The 19,351-nt window shown below is 43.3% G+C and overlaps 1 protein-coding gene across 2 annotated transcripts in view; it reads left to right on the forward strand.

The window, feature by feature from the left end:
- Positions 1-225: 225 nt before the first annotated feature.
- The window catches only part of RAI14 (retinoic acid induced 14), a 135,432-nt gene continuing 116,306 nt past the window's right edge, over positions 226-19,351 (forward strand). Inside the window, exon 1 of one of the 2 annotated variants that reach the window (XM_012758118.2) lies at positions 226-465. The gene's annotated coding sequence lies outside the window, so the exon portion shown is untranslated. The remainder of the gene's footprint in view (positions 466-19,351) is intronic. The other variant, XM_012758122.2, reaches the window with a different exon arrangement.

Here is a 19,351-nt window from a genome sequence, read left to right on the forward strand (position 1 = left end):
CGGAGAAGGGTCCCACGATCCGTGCAAAGTAAAGGGCAGCCGCGGACGCCCGGAAGGCGCGGGCCCCGGGGATGGGGCGGCCGCGGGGCCGGGCCGGGCAGGGCGCCCAGAGCACCTCCCGCAGGTCCCGGCCGGAGCGCGGGGCGGGGTCACCTGACTCGCGGAATTTGGGGCCGCGCGGGGTGGAAGGGGAGGGGAATGGCTAGCACCTCCCTTCCCGCTCCCGCTGGATGCAGGTCGGCGGGGGCCGGCGCCCGGCGGCCACGTGGTGGTGCTGCCGCTGCCCCCGCCCCGCCGGCCCAGCCCGGGAGCCGCGGCGCCCACTGACCCCCGCAGCGGGGGAGGAGGAGGGACGGAGGCGCAGGAAGCCGAGCAGGAAGCGAGCCCGGCGGCCGCGTTTTCCTGGGGAAGCGGCGGGCGGGGCGGCGCAGCCAGCGGGGCCGGGGGAGCCGCCGCCTGGATGGGGTGAGTGCGCGGCGCCGGAGTCGGGAGGCGCCCCGCGCGGGGTCCGGGCTCGCGTCCCCGCCTTTGTGTCTGGGGTTCGGCGAGGGGGGCGGCGGGGCGCTGGGGACGGCGGCTGAGCGGGGCGGCCCCGAGGGTCCCGCCACCGCTCCCTGGTCTGTCGCCGGCCGCCAACTGTGTGCGGACGGCAGTTTGGGGGCGAGAGAAAGGGAGGATGGCGGGCGTCCGGGCGGAGAGGGAGGACCCCGCCAAGTTAGGAGAAGGGACCCCGCGCCTGGCAGGCCGGCCGGGGCAGGGCGCGGGGCAGGGGCCGCGGGCTTGCTGCGGAGGGAGCGCGAGTGGGAATGAATGGGCGCCCGGGAGGGCCTTCTGGGTGCGCCCTCGAGTGAGCACCCTGTCCCACCTGCTCTGTCCTGCCCGCGCCCCGCTCCCCGCGTCCCTGCTTCTGAGCGCGACCCGCCCCCGGCTGAACTTGGAGAGCAGGGGAGGGAGGCGCGAGCGGGAGACTCGGGAGATCCAGGGTCCGCTATTGTTCCTTTCCTGACTCCGGGAGCCCATCGGCTGGCCCGAGGGAGCCGGCGAGACCACTCCGGGCCTGCCACTGCCCCTGCCCGCTCGTCGTTTTCCCCGCCGCAGCTCGGAGAGGGAGGAGGGATGCTGGAGTTGGGGCAGACTCGGGGCCGCTTCGGGAGGTAGGCGATGTGGAGGGCGGGACGGGCGCCAGCCATCGACCGCGACCCTGCCCCGGGGTGGGGGGGCGGGGTGTCTCCTCCTTGGGCAGGTTTGCGTCCGCGGTCTAGTGTCTGCAGTTTGCAGGGCTCACCCGCTAACCCCTTTGGGTTTCGCATCCCCCTTTTGTGGAGGGGGCTCAGAGCCTGGAGAGGCAACAGACGGGGGATTACGGCAGACGGAGCTCAGTGTAACGCGGAGGGGGCAGAAGGGACCTCACCCGGGCCGGAGCGTGGCTGTGCAGCCAGGCTCCCCTTTATTTTGCAAGGAGCCCAGCCCAGCCCAACTTTACTTCCAGTGATGACTGGGGCAAAGCTCCAGACTCAGGGCCGCTCACCTGAGGACCAGCGAGTCCTTTCGCTGCAGGCTCACAGGTGATTTGGGTGGGACTCCGTCTTCCTTCGGGGAGAGAAGAGTCCTGAGCTGCCTGGGACGGGGAATCATTGCTAGTTCTCTGGGGAATGTGATCTCAGGGCCTGCAGAGAGAGGAACTGTCCATCAGTAGGACACAGAAGAGCGAGGAGAGTCCCGTCTCCTTGAGGTTTGGACGGAGTTGGAGAAGAGACGGTGACTCACAGGCTGGATTTGATTGCTCTGTCCCCAGCGTGCAGGGCACTGCTCACTCCTGAGGCGGGGAGTTTTATTACCAATGGATATAATCTGATAATCTTTTCTTAATGTTGCCTAACAAATGTAATTCCTCCTCCCCACCTCTGCGGGGTTGTAAGGCAGTCGATTTTATGCGAGGAAATTTATCCAGTCCTTATCTTTATCCAGTGCTTGCGTAACGTGGATTGGGACGTCCGCCTGATGCTGGGCTGTGACACAATTTTCATCTCCCTTCACTGAGATGCTTCATTAATGAATTTATTGTATCATTTACACTCTTTAGGTTTGTTTTGTGGGGTTTTTTTCGGGGGCAGGGGGAGTGGTAGTTGTAACCCTGTTGAGAAAGAAGTCCTATTACTGGTATCTGTGAATTTAAAAGAATGGATGGTGAGCCCCTCCCCCACCCCAGGATTTCAGTGGGGAAATCGTATAGTTTCTCCCCTCCTCCCCCAAGACACGCCCTAGTGGCGTCCCTGACAGTGAAATTCTTCAGACTTCTACTTCTCAAGGTATGATGAGGCAGGTACACCTACTGTCCCCAAGTTTTAAAGGTGAAGGAACAGATTTGGAGGTAAGGACAATGGGGTCTTGGAGTTGATAGAAAGTAGTAAAGAACTTTTGTCCCTCCCTCCCTCCCTTCCTTTTTTCCTTTTAAAATAAAAGCAATTAGCCAGCCTTGGTGTCATGCTTCTGTGGTCCCAGCTACTTGGGAGGCTGAGGAGGAGTATCTCTTTAGCTCAGAAGTTTGAGACCAGCTTAGGCAACATGGTGAGACCCCCATCTTAAAAAAATAATAAAAATATGTATGAAGTATTTCTAATATACGTAAGGTAATACAGTAAGGCATCCCTTTTTCTACCTAGGTTTAAGAGCTGCTAAGGTTTTCATATTTACTTCATATCTGCCCTAATAAAAATTGTAACTAAAATATTCATACCTCTTGCTTTGCCTCATCCTCAGGTAACTACCAATGTGGAGTTAGTACATGTAGTTCCCAGCCATGTTTTGGTACTTGTGTATGTTATACAGTATATCCACAACAATTATATGTGAGTTCATTTTTGACATTTTACATAAATGGCTTAATTCTATATTCATACAGTGTGCATTTTAAAGCTTATCCTTAGATTTTTGAGGTATATGTAGATATTCATTTTAGCTAGTATGGAGAATTCTAATGTATGAATAAATTATAGTATACTTATTCCCTTGCCAAGAGAAAATTAGAGTTTTCAGTTTTACAGTGTTATAATTTTTCTGCTGAGGGACAGTCTGTTTCCACTTTTTTTTTTTACTATAGTTAAACAGTGATACAGTTAACATCCTGAGACATATTTCCTAGTGCACAAATTGTTCTGTTACCTGTACAATTAATTACTGGGTAGTGAAGTCTAGGTAATGCTGCATTTATAATTTCATTCATTCCTCAACAAATATTGAGGATGTTTGTAAGGTCTCTTTTTGTACTCTGTTGAATACAAAAGTGAACTTTTTTTATTCAACTTGGTCAACTTTAAGGTCCAAAAAGATTACATTAGTTGGCTGGATTATTTTTTGCTTTTTCCCATTTTTTTCTTAGTAAGAAAAATGCTTGTTTGTTTTAAAATTGAAGCATGAGACAAAACTGGTGCTAAATTCAGGATACTTGTGCCTTTTCTGAGCCAGTCACCAGTTGTGTGACCTTGGATTACTCACTCAACCTCCTCTTCCTCATTTCTTCCTTGGTAAGATTAAGGGGTTCCAGTAAGCATTTACAAAGCCACATTCCTGCTCTAAGAGTTTATGAAAATGTGTCTGTGTTATTCAAATTTTGTCCCTCATGGTAACCCTTTAGACAGAAGGAGTTTAAAGCATTTAAACACTTTGGCTTCTTGATTATTCCTTCAAATTACCAGGCACATTCCTGCCTCAGAGCCTTGCTCTTTACACTACCTAAAGAGCACTTCCCCTAGATAGCTACGTGGCTGTGCCTTCACTTCTCAGGTTGTGCTCAGATACCTCTACCCAGTTCACCCTGTGACCTTTGCCCTGCTTTATTTCCTCCAAAGCACTTCCAGCTTATGGTATATGTGTGAAATATCCCTTACCCAAAGTGCTTGGGACCAGAAGTGTTTCAGGTTTCAGATGTTTTTGGATTTTGGAATATTTGCATTATATACTTAAGCATTCCTAATCCAAAAATCAGAAATGCTCCAACGATCATTTCCTTTGAGGGTCATGTTGGTGCTCAAAAGGTTTTGGATTTGGGAGTGTTTCAGATTTTGGATTTTTGGGTTAGGGATACTCAACTTGTATTTTAATTTATATTAGTGTTGTCTGTCTTTCTGTAGTAGAGTATGAGCTCCATGAAGGCAGGATTTTGTCACTTTTGTTCACTATTATATTCCTAGTGTCAACAACAATGTTGACACATAATAAACAACTGTTGAATGAATGAATGAATATTTTTTTTGTTGTGATTTCCTGCTTGAAATTTCTCTTTTAACATCTGTTGGATATCCTAAATGGTGCTAGTTGTTCCATGGCTGTAAGTGCCCCACACGTCCTATTTACAGGTCCTATCAGGATAAAAAACAGTATGTCTTATAAAGAAACCACTCTATTTAGATCCCTATGAGTTATCTCACAAGCTACTTTGTCTTCAAATTTTTATGCCAGCATTTTGCCTAATCCTGGAGTCAGAGGAAAACATAAATAACTTGATGCTTGGAGATACACTCACCTTTCCTTTTCTTGATAACCTAGTTTTGCAGTGTTGTGAGTGTGGAAGATGCACAGCCAAGGGGTGCTGACTGTCAGTTCCATACAGCGTCTGGTATTGCTAGCACCTCCAACACCAACCACATGGAATTTCTAAGAACAGAAAAATGTATTTCTCTGAATTGTTGGAGAGGATATACTCATCATCGCCCTGACTTTGTGCCTTCATCTATGAAATTTTTTTTTTTTTTGAAGGGGGTGATATTCCGTGATGAAAGGAAAATGATGACTTTAGTCTGTATATCTGGAAGCAGCCAATATGTAGTAAGGAACCTAGAAATACTGTAAGAACTGTCATATCATAAAATCCTTAATTTATGGTACAGAAAACATTTACTATTACAGTACAGTGCATTATTTTGCTAGAAGCCAACTGAATTTTCTACCTTGCATGATGAGTATAGGAGTTGACATAATAAAGCCAAATATATCAAAGGCCTCTTGGATGTATTTTAAACAAGTGGTAGGGAAAATGAGTCTAGATTTTTTTTCCCAATTAACCATATAGTAGATCTAGTAATAATACTATAATATTCTAGCAATCTTTAAAAAAATATTAGAATATTGAAGCACAACCATTTTATCCTGTAATAAAATAATTGAAAGAAATCAATATATTATGGATTTGAATAGGGTTAGTTAACCTTAAAACTGAAAACTATAAGCTTAGAAGTATGTGATTATTAAAATATTTCATGATTTGAAGAGGTTTCTTCTCTTTGGTTTATAGTTATACATGAGCTAAAAAGTAGAGAAAGATTGTTTTTCAAATCCCAATTTCTCTGCTCTAGCCATCTACGATGTATAAAAAACTACTTTTTAAAAGACCAATGTCAATAAGTTTAATCAATATTTTAAAAAGTTACTTTACTAACTTGTGTTTGAAAACGAAGCAAAGGCTGGGCGCCGTAGGTGGCTCACGCCTGTAATCCTAGCACTCTGGGAGGCTGTGGTGGGTGGATTGCTCAAGGTCAGGTGTTGGAAACCAGCCTGAGCAAGAGCGAGACCCCGTCTCTACTAAAAATAGAAAGAAATTAGTCAGCCAACTAAAAATATATAGAAAAATTAGCTGGGCATGCTGGTGCATGTCTGCAGTCCCACCCACTCTGGGAGGCTGAGGCAGGAGGATTGCCTGAGCCCCCAGGAGTTTGAGGTTGCTGTGAGCTAGGCTGATGCCATGCCACTCTAGCCCAGGCAACAGAGTGAGACTCTGTCTAAATAAATAAATAAATAATAAAAAAATAAAAACAACGCAAAACATTCTTCTATTTAACTGAAGGAAGCATGCTTTATTCTTCAACTTTATATTCTATGTACCCAGCAGAGTGTCTGTCATATAGTAGGAGATTAACAGTTGCTGTGCTACACACACACACACACACGCACACACACACGCACGCACGCACGCATGTGAGCAAGCTCCCCTCCCCCCATGAGATAGATATAGTGTCGTCCTGGCATAGACAATTTAAATAATAACCAAAAGGCAGAGGAGTGTGGGTAGTTAGCAGCAAAATTCTAAGTTGAAGTTCAGAAGATACGAAAGAAACACCTTTCCTCCCTGTCTGCTCTTTGGGGAAGTTTGTGCCTTGTGTCTTGACTGAATCATAAGCTGGGTTTTTATGATAGGTCTCACCTCATCTAACCTTAATTGTGATCCAGTCCAGTCCCTTCTGTAGTAAATGGTGTTTACTGGAAATTACAGAGTCTTGCCACATAATTCCACAACCATTGGTCACCCCTGGGCAAAGGGAAATCTTTGCAAGTTCATGATTTGTTCATCTCTGCTACTAAATAAACAGAGTCCACTTGTGAGAGAAGTTGGTTATAGTCCAAGAAGCTTACTATACAGTGGAAGAAAATACATGGATTTTTTTTTTTCGTTATTTTTTTCTTACATTGACATTTAAGAAACACCAAAGCTTATTATCAAGTAACCCAACATAAGCAATCCAGCATCTATTATATCAATTTCCCTCACATTTATTATATTACCTTTTTATTTATTTATTTATTTATTTATTTTTTATTTCGGCATATTATGGGGTATATTACCTTTTTTAAACTTCAACTTCATTTTTCTTAGTCTCTATTAGGTATTGCTATTGATAAGATCAAAATCAATCTGTGTTTTTAGCTTTATGATTTCTGGATGAATTCAGTTTGCTTAATATAGAATGTTTTTTCTTTTTTCTTTTTTTCCTCCAAATCTCCAAAAGCCTGAAAATTCCTTTTCTTTTTAAAGAGCTAAATGACTCTAAAAGTAACAACAATAACAGCAGCATCTACCTCCATTGACTTTCACTGCATCTGTCTGGTTGCTTTTGCTGGCTGAAGTGACAGAAACTCAGCCAGAAAAGAAAACCCTAACAGATTTCACTGGTGGGGAATAAAAGTTCTGAGCAGCTTCCTTTTGCACTAGGGTGGCATGGAGGAAAGTGTTTTCCTCCAAAAGGGATCCATTTTGCAAACCAGGAAAGACTATTTAGCAGTGACTCTTAAATATCTGTGAGTCACAGATGGAGACTTTTGCAAATCAGATGCAGGTTTTGGACCATTCTTCCTTGGGAAATTTACTTACATACAGGGATGCTATATGTCCATAATTTTGGTCCATCTCAAGAGGTTCATGGAACTCCCTGCCCCAAGGCCATTTGTGAACCTCTTTGGAATACCCAGGATCTAGTGAATGTACCTAGAAATCCTTGTTGCATTTATCCTGTTTAACTTTAACAGCCCTCTAGCAAGGCTCTAGAGTACAAGTACAATCACCACTATCCCCACCCCGCCACAGTCTGGTAACCTTTCACACTTGAGTGAAAAGTAATAATTATGCATTTTATACCCTGAGTTGGAAAACCAGTCACCAGTTGCTATGCTGACTCAATCTACATACTGTTGACTATTTTTAGGAACTCTTTCTATTGGATGCAATAAAATGCTATTTAGAAGTAATAAAATGTGGCTCTGTAGTATGACTATTTCACAGAGACCCGAAGAATTCCACAGAAGGATCTTAAGTTTCTCACCCCAAGGCTAACATATTGCTTGGCCTGCAGTTAGACTTGCATTATCTCCTGTTTTTCAGGTGGCAGCAATTTCCTGGCTTTGCTATTGGCAGAAGGGGACTGAGATGTCCTGGGTCCTACCTGACAATACTCCTAGGCTCACAGGGTAGGCTTTGACTGCTGGACTCCACGCTTACGGTCAGGGCTAGTCTTATTCATTGTCAGTTTTCCCGTGAGTGATACATGGAATAATTGAATGTTAGAAAATCCCTGGGTGAATGACACGCCCTGCCCTCATGCGCTTAGAGTTTTAACCAGGTTCAGACCTGTTTGCAGTCTGCTACAGCACAAGGTGGACTGTTAGTGGTGCGGATGGAGTGGTGTGGTAGGGAGCGCTTTCTAGATGAAGCTGAGACCTAGAGAAGTAAAAACGACCTCTTGGAAAGTGGCAGTAAGAGGCAGAGCTGGACATGACCTTAGTTCTGGCTGCTCACAGCACTGGGCTCCTGAACAGTGCACTTTTCTGTTTCTCTCAGAGGGAAACAGTGACCTTGGGAGTCTTGTATGTAGCTAGTTGTGATTGTTATAAGTGAAGATGACTTGTACATGCTTGGACAATCCACGCCGAAGAACAGGGTTAAAATGGGGAGTCCCAGGGAAGCCAGTGACATTGAGTGGAAAGGTCAGAAAATGATGGAACCCAGGCCCTTAGCATCCGTCCTCTGCGTGAGAGCCACGTAAATGAATCTGTTTCTCAAGCTTTGCCGATGAGTTCACAGATTCTGTGCTGAGCCTCTTAAATTGCCAAGAATGCTCAAGTCATTTGAAGATCTCCTCCCAGGAAAGTTGACATATTAGTGCTCAGTCATGTTTAGAATTGAAAGGAAATCCTGACTTGGGCTGCTGAGAGGAGGAGCCCACGCACGGTGCCCTCTTCCCACCCACCCAGCGGATGTGGGGACTTGTCAGCCAAAAGGCTCATGGACAATGGGTTGTGTTTTCTTTCTTTCTTTTTTTTTTTTTTTTTTTTGAGACAGAGTCTCACTTTGTTGCCTAGGCTAGAGTGAGTGCCATGGCGTCAGCCTAGCTCACAGCAACCTCAAACTCCTGGCTCAAGCAATCCTTCTGCCTCAGCCTCCCGAGTAGCTGGGACTACAGGCATGTGCCACCATGCCCGGCTAATTTTTTCTATATATATTAGTTGGCCAATTAATTTCTTTCTATTTATAGTAGAGACGGGGTCTTGCTCTTGCTCAGGCTGGTTTCGAACTCCTGACCTCGAGCAATCCGCCCACCTCGGCCTCCCAGAGAGCTAGGATTACAGGCGTGAGCCACCGTGCCTGGCCTGGGTTGTGTTTTCTTGCTTTCTTATGAAAGGAAGCCGAAAAGAAAACATAAGATAGGCCCTGGCCATGAACATATGCCAGGACCCTAGGATGCATTCAGAGCCCTTCATTGAACATGTTGGGAGGTTGGGACACTGGGCAGTGTGGCTGAGGATTCCACCTTTCTCCACCCAAGTCTTCCTTCAGGCCCAAGCCACGTTTATCATGGGTGTAAGTGACTCAAATGCTCGCAGACCCTTCTCTCATCTTTCCTAAAGAAAGTTTCAAAACCCTTAGATCTTCTTTGGGGCTGCTATTTTTCTCTTTTGAGAAAAAAATTTCACATTTTTTTCCAATGAGCTTTTTTCAAGTTGGAAAAAAACAAAACTATTCAAAATATAGGCATAGAAAGTATAGCCAATATCCATATATCTACCATCAAGGATTTCCTTGAAGTGGTTTTGGTTTTTGTGGGTTTTTTTTTTTTTAAAGGAAAAGCTCATCTCTACCGCTAACCTCATGTGTTAATATATGTCTTGTCAGCAATCTTGATAAATTCCTAGGTAATTTGATTCTTTCTGTGCTATACTACTTTATACGATGTTGAGTGTGCCATTCATTTCCTGTTTCTAGTGTTCTTCTTCTAGAGTCCCTAAAAGCCAGCATAAGACAGGCATATGGTACAATGATTTTCTCCAAATAACACCTATACTAAACCTGTCTCCTGGCCAATCTGTTCAGGGCTGTGTTACCGTTTGTGCCTTGTTTGGCAGCAAGCTTACTTTCTCCCTCTTGTTTAAAACAACCCCTGATTATTTTAAGTGCATACTTCCTGGAACAAAGGACATTTGATTCTCATTACATTGAAAGTGGGTGTTTATATCCACGGTGGCAAAAGAAACAAGTAGCAGCTCACCCTATCCCGGTGATAACTGCTGTGGTCTTTGGTGGCAGACTGCCTGGCTGTGGGTGCTTTTGTGTGTGGCTTCCAGAACAAACACACCTACATACCCCTGCCCCATTCTTGTCTTGTTGGGTGACATTTTTTTAGGGTTCCACTTTTATTTTAACATTGGTGCTTTTAATTGTCCTGAAGAATTGTAGTATTTCATTTTTTATAGCTTGGAGAGAGAGTTGTACAGGATGGAATAATTTCTTAAGGAATAGAAATGTCCTAATGGTAGGGAAGTATATAAGTATCTAAATGTTTTGCTTTTCCAAATTGTTGCCAAGATGTGGAAACCTCCACCCCAATCTGTATTGTCAGCTCAGCCAAGTGTAAAAATAGCCACTTCACTTGTCTATAATTGTCTTTACATTTTCTCCATTGTTGATTTCGTATCTTTAGCAAAGCTATATGGAAAATAATTAGTTGAGTCGTGAGTTTGATAAAGTTATTTGTTAAGCATATGCGTCACATGTAAGAAGAACAAGGAAATAAAGAAGCTGCCCCCAACTCCAGTGAGGCAGGGGTGTGAGAGTGAGGGCCAACAGCTAGAAGGAATGCTTTTTGCAAATTACTCCATTCAGACTTCCTTCCTAGAGGGACCCCTGTATGTGCCAGTAGCAGTTCTGAGGGCTGTTCCTTCTTTAAAGGCAACTGATTTTATAAGTAATAAAAAGGTTGGTCTGAGGGCCAGACTTATAAAAATTATTGGTGTTGTCTAATATGCAGCCTAGAAGCTGGGAATAATAAAAATAGCATCAAATTCTGAGGTTCTTATGAGCATTAAATGAGGTGATACTTGTTTATAATAAAATAATTTAAAAAATAAAATTTTGTGAAATAATCATTTAAGAAAATGATAGCTATTGTAGCTATCATTATCATTGCTAATGCTATCATGTTCTTATCATCCTTATCTACCTTTAAAGAACTGCTGTTATATTGGCCAACATGATTATCCTGCCATTATAATCTATACCAATAAGGAAGGGTTGCCTCTTATCTTATTGTAACACACCTGACTTGCATATTCTACGTAGTTTGCAACGATGTTTCTCTGTACTATCATTCCCCCATTTGTCCTTCTGTTATTGTAATATAGACAATGTAAAGACATAGTTCCTTTATTAGTGACCAATCTTATTCTAAATTACATTAACAAGTTTCTTGGTCTCACTAAAGAACTTGTCTTATTTTAGTCATAATCTAGACATAGAATAGTAACATCCTGGTTAAATAGAAGATGGTGGTACTTAGCATGAAGCAATGGTAAAGTTAAATTCTCTGTTGAATCCTTTGGAAAATTTTCCAGCTGTTGATAGCAAAAAATATAGACATGTTCTCTGAATAGTATATAACAGGGTAATATTTGAGTTTGCAATAAACTGGGAGTGAAATAAAATTATTGGTTAATTTTCCTTCTTCGTGTGTCAAAGTGAATCTTTTAAACTACAACTTTCAATCATTGTTTAATTATTGACTTGCTGTAGGCCAGGCCCTGTAGCTCACATTTGTAATCTTAGCACTTTGGGAGGCTGAGTTAGGAGGATTGCTTGAGGCTAGAAGTTTGAGGTTGCAGTGAACTGTGATGATGCCCCTGCACTCTAGCCTAGGTGATAGACTGAGGCCCTATCCCTACTCCCTCCCAAAATAATAACTTGCAGTATTTACTAGATCAGAGTTTTGTGATCTTATGATAGTGAATGTTAAAGCTGGTAGCATATACATTTTCTGTTTAATTTTATGTCTGCTTTGTTAGTAATAAAGATATGCTTCTATCACTGTCATTGAAGAGAAAATCGAAATCATCACTAACAGAAGTGTAAGCAAACCACAAATACAAGCCACATAGGTAATTTTCAGTTGTCTAGTAGCCACAAAAACAGTCAAAAGAAACAGATGAAATTAATTTTAATGGTTTATTTTTACCTGGTATATCCAAATATTATCATTTCCAACATGTAGTCCATATGAAACTTAATGATATAGTTGACATTTTTCCCCCTAGTAAGTCTTTGAAATCCATGTATCTTCCATTTACGGCATCTCAATTTGTACTAGTCACATTTCAAATGTGCAGAAGCCACATGTGGCTAATGTCTGTGGTACTGGGCAGCACCAGTCTAAGTGGTAATATGTCTTCTTCTAGGTCCTGTAATCCCAGCTCCACCTGGCACCTAGAATGCCCTCAATAAATGCATGTTTGATTAAGCTGTATTCTTACCTTGTTAACTGGGTATTTTGCCCTTAGCTTTAAGCGTTTCTGTAGAGAATTTTAATAGCTTCATCAGAAATTGATAATACATGGTATAATGAACATTTGAGTTTTTGGTTTATAAATCCCTATCTCTGCTTTTGTGCAAGTGCCTTCATCTATATGGACATTTTCTTAATGGTAAAGATGATTTTGTAGGCTGGGGTTGTGTGGTCCACTTGTCTACATTGCCTGTCTACACTTATTGGCTCATAAGTAGTATTCAACCTGTATAACATGAGTAAGAAATTACAGGTTTCTTATTTTTCCTCATAAATTACAAGTTCTTGAGTAGCCATGATATTACTGTGTAAGCCCTCTTAGCATTAGGCGCAAGGGGATGTAGGTTTGTGGATATATGTGGATCATTAGGGAAGCATATTAACTATTTGATACTGGTTTTTTTTTTTAATGATAGTCTCTTTCCAGGGTATCTGTTAATGAAAGTATTCCCCATCCTTCATGTTAATACTGTTTGCTTTTCATGCCTAAGCACAGAAAGTGGTTGGAAGTTGAAAGATAGATGGTCCAGGGTTTCAAATTCAGTTAACGGGAGTTTGTTTTTACCAGGTAGATGGTGCTAGGTTCCCCGTGGCCCAGGCATGGAACAGCCTGTGGCTTCTGATGGAAAAAGATCTGAAAGGGCTTTTCCGTCTACACTGCCAGGGCAGTAGTGTGGCAAATCCAGGCTGGCATGGCCTCTGGGGAGTGATGCCTTGATGTTGGAACCACTACATTAGACTTCTTTCTCTTCCAGGTGTCTTGTTCAGAATAAGTTAGGGTAAGTGACACTGTGTTTGCATATCATGTCTTCACCACCATTTAAGGATTAACTCCTCAGAGGATTGTCATTGGGCCTTGAGGCCTCCTGGTCCAGCTGAGCCTCAGCACCCTTTTCACCCCACGCCCTGGGGCAGCTGTCCCACTGTCTGCCCCTCTCTCCTTGTTCTCGCCTGTCCTGAAGGTTTTTCCCATTCCTCCTTAGCCTCAGCTCAGGGAACAGCTTCCTTATTTTCCTTCTTTTTACTCCCTTAGTTGTGTGGATTCAAGTCCCTGGGCAGCAGGGGAGATAGCGTCCACCCCCTCTCCAGACCCCAAGCACTAGTTCCTCCTCTTGGACCCTGCTGTGACAGTGGCTTTTTATTTTGTGAAGGTTTTAAAATAGTCTAATGCTATTCATTTCCAGTTAATTGTGATTGTTTTCATTGTTGGCCTAGTTTCTGTAGGAGAGTCAAAGAACAGTATTTACTTTTAGAATGGAAATAGCCCAGAAGACTCATACTGCGATTGCTGGAAGGTCTCCTGTGGTGGCCGTGTGGCTGTTAGAAGCGGGGGATGAATGGAGTACCCCGGATCTGGGCTGTGCAGGGCAAGGGGCAGAACAGATGAGGAAGCAGCTAAGAACCAAACAAGTGAAGGATAAACGTGCCCTCCCTAACCTGTAGGTTCAAAGGGGACATCCCATTGTATTCAATCCATTTAGACTCCAGGGAGTATGTATTTCATATCTTTAGGGTCATGGAGAAAATTTAGCTACTGACTTCAGAAATGGGCTGAACCAGACAGAAATGCAAGCTTCAGCTGTGATGTTGAAGTTCCAGGCACCTCTTTTACTGGGGCATCTGAGATGACAGACTGAGCCCGATTGAGTAGGTGAGAAGGCACCAAAGTATTTGTCAGTATTCTTAGGTTACAAGTGACGGAACCCCAACTTGAACTAGCTTAGGCTAGAAGGGGAGTGCCTTGATTTATGTGACCTGTGCTAAAAGGGCGTGGCTATAGCAGGCCCGCAGGGTCCCCTGGTTCATTTTCAAATCAGTTTTCAGCACAGGGCTGGATGGGATCTAGAGCTGCCAGGCTCAGGGTTTCCCATTTCCCCACCAGAGAGGAAGGTCTCTCCTCTCCCAACTCCAAAAATCCCAGGGAGAGTCTCTGAATAGCCCTGATGAGGACACAGCTCTAGGGAAGCAGCAACTGCCAGAGTGACCTGGTTGGAGTGGGAGGGAGGGAGGGTAGGGGGAGAAGGCTGGGCCCTGAGGAGCAGCCACTGACACCACAGGTCCACTGCAGCACCAGGTGACTGTATTATGCTCAAGGAAACTGAGGGGCTGCCTTCAAGTGAGCCAGCGCCCCCTCTCTGTCGGACTGGAGATGAGAAGTGTCCTTTTTCGAATATACAATGTTTGAATAATATCCAAATGTGATAGTTGGGGCAGAAGAACGAATTTTTAGGCTTTCTGTCCACTTCCTTACTCCAGCTCCTAGGGCATCAGTATTCACAGAATCTGTTTTATTCACTTATTTGTGCATCCCTTATTCTGAATAGTATTTAAGACATGGGTGCCTGGGTAAAGAGACTCATTCAGCAGGCCAAAGGGAACCACTGTGATCATTGTAAATGACATTTCCAACATTCCAGATTGTGAGAGTCCAAATTATCCTTATTTTGAAACTGAATCAAAGAACCAATAATACATGTGGTAAGCCAGCGTTTGGCATTTAAATCTTTCTAGAGTAAAAACAAGAATTAAATATAGCCATGAATAGAGCCTGTGCTCTCACTTACTCTAAAAGTATTTTTCATAACCAAACACTTTGCATATGGACCTCCCTTTTACTTTTCACATTTGATCTTTTTCAAAACAGCTTCACTGAGGTGTAATTTACATTCTGTACATTCACCAATTTCAGTATGCAATTCAGTGATTTTTTAATAAATTGAGAGAATTGTGTAACTGTCACCACAATCTAATTTTAGGACATTTCCCTCATCCCAGAAAGATCCTTTATGCCATTTGCAGTCACTTCCTGTTACCATTCTCACCCCTAGAAAACCACTAATTTACCTTTTGTCTCTATAAATTTGCCTTTTCTAGACAAGTCATAGAAATGGAATCATGCAGTGTGTGGTATTCTGTGTCTTTCTGGTATTCTGTGACTTTCAGTTAGCATGGTTTTGAGCTTTATCCATGCGCCATCATGGGTCAGCATTTCATTCCTTTTTATTGCTGGATAGTATTCCATCATGTGGAAATGCCACAGTTGTTTTTTTAATCTCATTGACAGCCATTTTAGTTTCAATTTTTCCACAATTATGAACACTGCTGCTATAATTGTTTACATACAAGTCTGTGTGGACACATGTTTCTATTTCTCTCATACATAGGAATGGGATTGCTGGGTCACGTAAATTTGTATTTAACTTTTTAAGAAACTGCGGGACTGCATTTTTATAATGGCTATGCCATTTTACTTTTTCACCAATATTGTTTGGGGATTGGACCGATTTTTTTTAAACATGATGGGTTCTTTTGGGTTTCAAGATGGGCGAAACTGAAGGAGTGACTTTGGAGGAGGGAAGCTAAGGCACGTACCCACTCGTGGCACGAATGCTGTGCCGTTTGGGGTTGGTTGCTGGGCATGGGCAGGGCAGTTCTTGTTAGGTGAACACAGTGCTGTGTTCAGAAGGGGATTTTGAAATGAGCATCAAAAGATAAGAAGCATAGATCAGGGAGGGCATTTTAGAGATCATCTTAAAAAAACCATTTCAAAATAAGGGATAATCAGATGGAGTTTGTTAGTCCTAGAAGGATTGTTGTATTCCAGAGGTGGCTTGTTTTGATTAAGCCCATGCTTGCCAATTGGATGGATTTAGGGCAGGCAGTAACCTTGGGACTTTTCTTCGCTAGGCTTATTGGAGCATGTGAGTAGCAGATTTGACAGACCAGAGCCACAGCCAGTTTTGTATCAGTGCCGCTGGCCCTGGCTGATTCATGGACAAGTCCTGGTTGACGGCAGGCGTTATTCTCAAAGAAGAATGATATATTTGGTTCTCAAAAGCAATGTCATACCCTGGATAAAGGCGAGTTGTGAATATAGGAGATTAGTAGTCTCAAGAGAGTTTTACTACATGATTATGGTATGGTCTCTGAATGACATTTATGGTTTAAAAAGAATGTGTTCATTTGTTTTCTTTGAAAAAATATGAGATATTAGAGTATTTTAGAAAGGATTCATTGCCTAAATGAAACTATTGTTATATCTTTTTTTCCATTAATTTTTTATCATCTGGGCAGTCTTAATAAACCTACACCTTAGTTAATTCATAAAAGAGGTAACATATATGAAAGCACCCAGCCCATAATTAATGCTCGGTAAAGTTTGCTTGTTTATTCATTCATTCAGTCATTATTCATATGTATTCATATGTATTGCAGAATAAATAAGGCTTATAAGATGTAATCATAAAGCAGCTTTGTTTTGTGTTCTGCTGTCAAAGTTATTCAGTGAAGTTAGTGTATTCCTTGCCTCTGGATGAAATCTATGATTTTTCTGATTATTCTTAGATTTTTAAAAAGTTCTGTAGTCAATTTCAGTTGCTAAATAGTCTCAATTCAGAACTTGGAATAGCCAATTTCAAATAATGATAAAAAGTTGAAATTTGATTTAAAGTTAACTATCTTTCCCTTTTCTCTTTCCCTGCTTCACCCCACTGCCCTGCCTCCTCTGTGCTCCTTCACAGTGTGTGATCCCTCCAGGAATTCCCCTATGGGAGCACTGGGGGTGGGGTGGGGGAAGATGAGAGGTGAGAAGGACAAGACAGTTCTTACTGGTAAGTGGTACCACAGCAACTATAGCAAGATAGAGCCATGTTCTGAGTCTGACACGTGTTTGTTTTTTGTCTCTTGCTTTTGGGCTCTTTCTGGGGGTGTTACTGGCTAAATTATGATCCCCGCCCCATTCATATGTTGAAGTCCTAACCATCAGTACCTTAAAATGGGACTGTATTTGGAGATAGGGCTTTTAAAGAGATAATTTAAGGTAAAACTAGGTCTTGGGTGGGCTCTAATCCAATATGACTAGTATCCTCATAGGAAGAAGAGATTAGGATGTAGACACACAAAGAAGAGAACACATGAAAACACAGGCAGAGGGCAGCTATCTACAGGCCTAGGAGAGAGGCCTCAGAATGAAACCAACCCTGTTGACCACTTGACCTTGGACTTTATTTTCTGTTTAAGCTGCCGAGCCTGTGTGCTGTGCTGTAGCAGCTCTAACAAACCAACGGAGGGACCCTCCTCTCCCTGCTCCACTCCTGGCCACCATGGGGACCCTTCTCCTGCAATTGCCCTGATGAAGAAGATGAACTAGCCTTTGGTTTGTTGCTTCTTCATCAGGGAGTCAGCTTCTCTCTGCCCTCTTTGTCCTTCTAATCCAGCCTGTTATACAGAATCTAAGACAGTTTACTACCCTCTGTTCTGAGTTGTCTACATCTGGGCATAGAAAACACACATCTATGTGCAAATAAACTCCAGCATTCAGGCTGATCACAACAGAGCAGCAACCTCTCCTTCCTTCCCATCTTTGAAGCATGGGCCAGTTTCTCTCCCATGTTTTAGATTTTCCAGGCATGGATCAGATACCTGTCTAATTTCTTTAATCCTGTAAGCCTCTTTCATGAGGCTGTGTAGACAGGGTAGGAATCATTGCATAGTTCTCTCCAAAGAAAGATCCTCCCCAACCTCCACATGCTCTGCCCCTTTTAGATCTGATGTGGGTGAGGGATTCAGGAGCCCTATTGCCAGTTTTCAGTTAAATCCTTTGAACATTTGCATCTTGGACTGGCTGCTTTCTTTGGAATAAATGACCAATATATCTTTGTGCTTCTGATTTAACACTTAAGTACTCATTCATTCATTCATTTATCATTTATTCATTCAGCTATAGCAAACTTTTGCTGAGTGTTGACTATGAAAAGAGCCATGCCGAGGTCAGAGGTGAAATCTTGGCCTCCCCTAGGATGGGCGTTTTCCTGACTGAGGAGCTCCCTGCCTAGCAGGCCTAGGATCTCACAGTAATTTATTAATGCAGTAATAGAGCAGGCATGTTGATTTGGGAGAATCTTTGACCTGCCCCACAGCTCTCTCCAGAATCAGGCTGATAAAATCTCTAACCTGAGAACTTGCCACCATAATTCTATTTGTTGATCCTTGCTCTCCCCTGACCCTAACACTGTGTTATTGAAAACGGTCGGTGCCTTCGGCTAGGCTTAGCCTGTGGTTGAGGAGATGCTGCAATGAGAGGGAAAGGGGCAGGCAGGAAGGAAAAAGGAGGGGCAACCTGGCAAGACTTCATAGGCCAAATGAGCTGGGGTTTTTAAAACATCTTAGTGCTTCCATCTGCACATGGTGAAACCTAATTATTATGTTGCATTTACACAAATCCCAGCGAAGCTGACTGATGTCAGAGTGCTCACCCTTCTCAGTGCACTTGAGATCAAAGAGAGCCTTGCTGAGGTCAAAAGTGAAGTCTAAAGTCTATCTAAGCATCTAATCCATATCTTTGCCCTACACATTCATTTGTGAAACATTTATTATGTGCTAGGGCCTGAGTATAAGCAACCTGAAAATTCCACCCTGAAAATCCTCTTTTCCAAAGTAAATGGGCATTCTGAGATGCAAATTGTCAAATTCACTGAAAACCGATAACAGGGCTCTTGAAAACCTCACTCACATCCAGGGTCCAAAAAAGTCAGGCTGGGAGAGGATCTTCCTTTGGAGAGAACTATGCAATGATTCCCATCATGCTTACTTCTTAGTCCATTTTCTGTTGCTATAACAAAAGGCCACAGACTGGATAATTTATGAAGAAAAGAAGTTTATTTGGCTCATGGTTCTGCAGTTTGGGAAATCCAAGAACATGGTGCCTGGTATCTAGCAAAGATCATCCCATGACAAAGGGCAAGCAAGCCGAGCTAGCTTTGATAACAACCCACTGTCATAAAACCCACCTCACTCCATGGTAATGGCATTCATCCATTCACGGGGGTGGAGCCCTCGTGGCCCAATCACCTCTTCAGGGCCCCATCCTTTACTGCTGTTAGGAGTGGCAGTTCAGTTTCCAAGACATGAACTTTTGGGGGCCACATGCAAACCATAGCACCTACTCCACCTCATGAGTAAAGCTTATGGGACCCCTTGGAGTGATCGCATAGGTGTCTGACCCTTGCCTGGAAAATCTAAGAAGGGAGTGCCCCATTTTTGTGGGACAGATGGGCAAAATGCCCTTTTCTCCTCAGCTGGCCTGAATCCTGTGTTTCTTTTAAGGCCAGTTAGAACCCTGCCCCAATTATGAAGACTTCTCTGATTTTTTCCAGCCTGTCAAGCCTTCCACTCTTTGCATTTCTGCAGTATTTAGCACCTAATTATGAGGTAGTTTTTTAAAAGATTATTATTCTCTAGTCATTTCCTTGGTCAGC

The sequence above is a fragment of the Microcebus murinus genome, chromosome 11 (assembly GCF_040939455.1).
Source record: "Microcebus murinus isolate Inina chromosome 11, M.murinus_Inina_mat1.0, whole genome shotgun sequence".
NCBI classification, from domain to species: Eukaryota; Metazoa; Chordata; class Mammalia; order Primates; family Cheirogaleidae; genus Microcebus; species Microcebus murinus.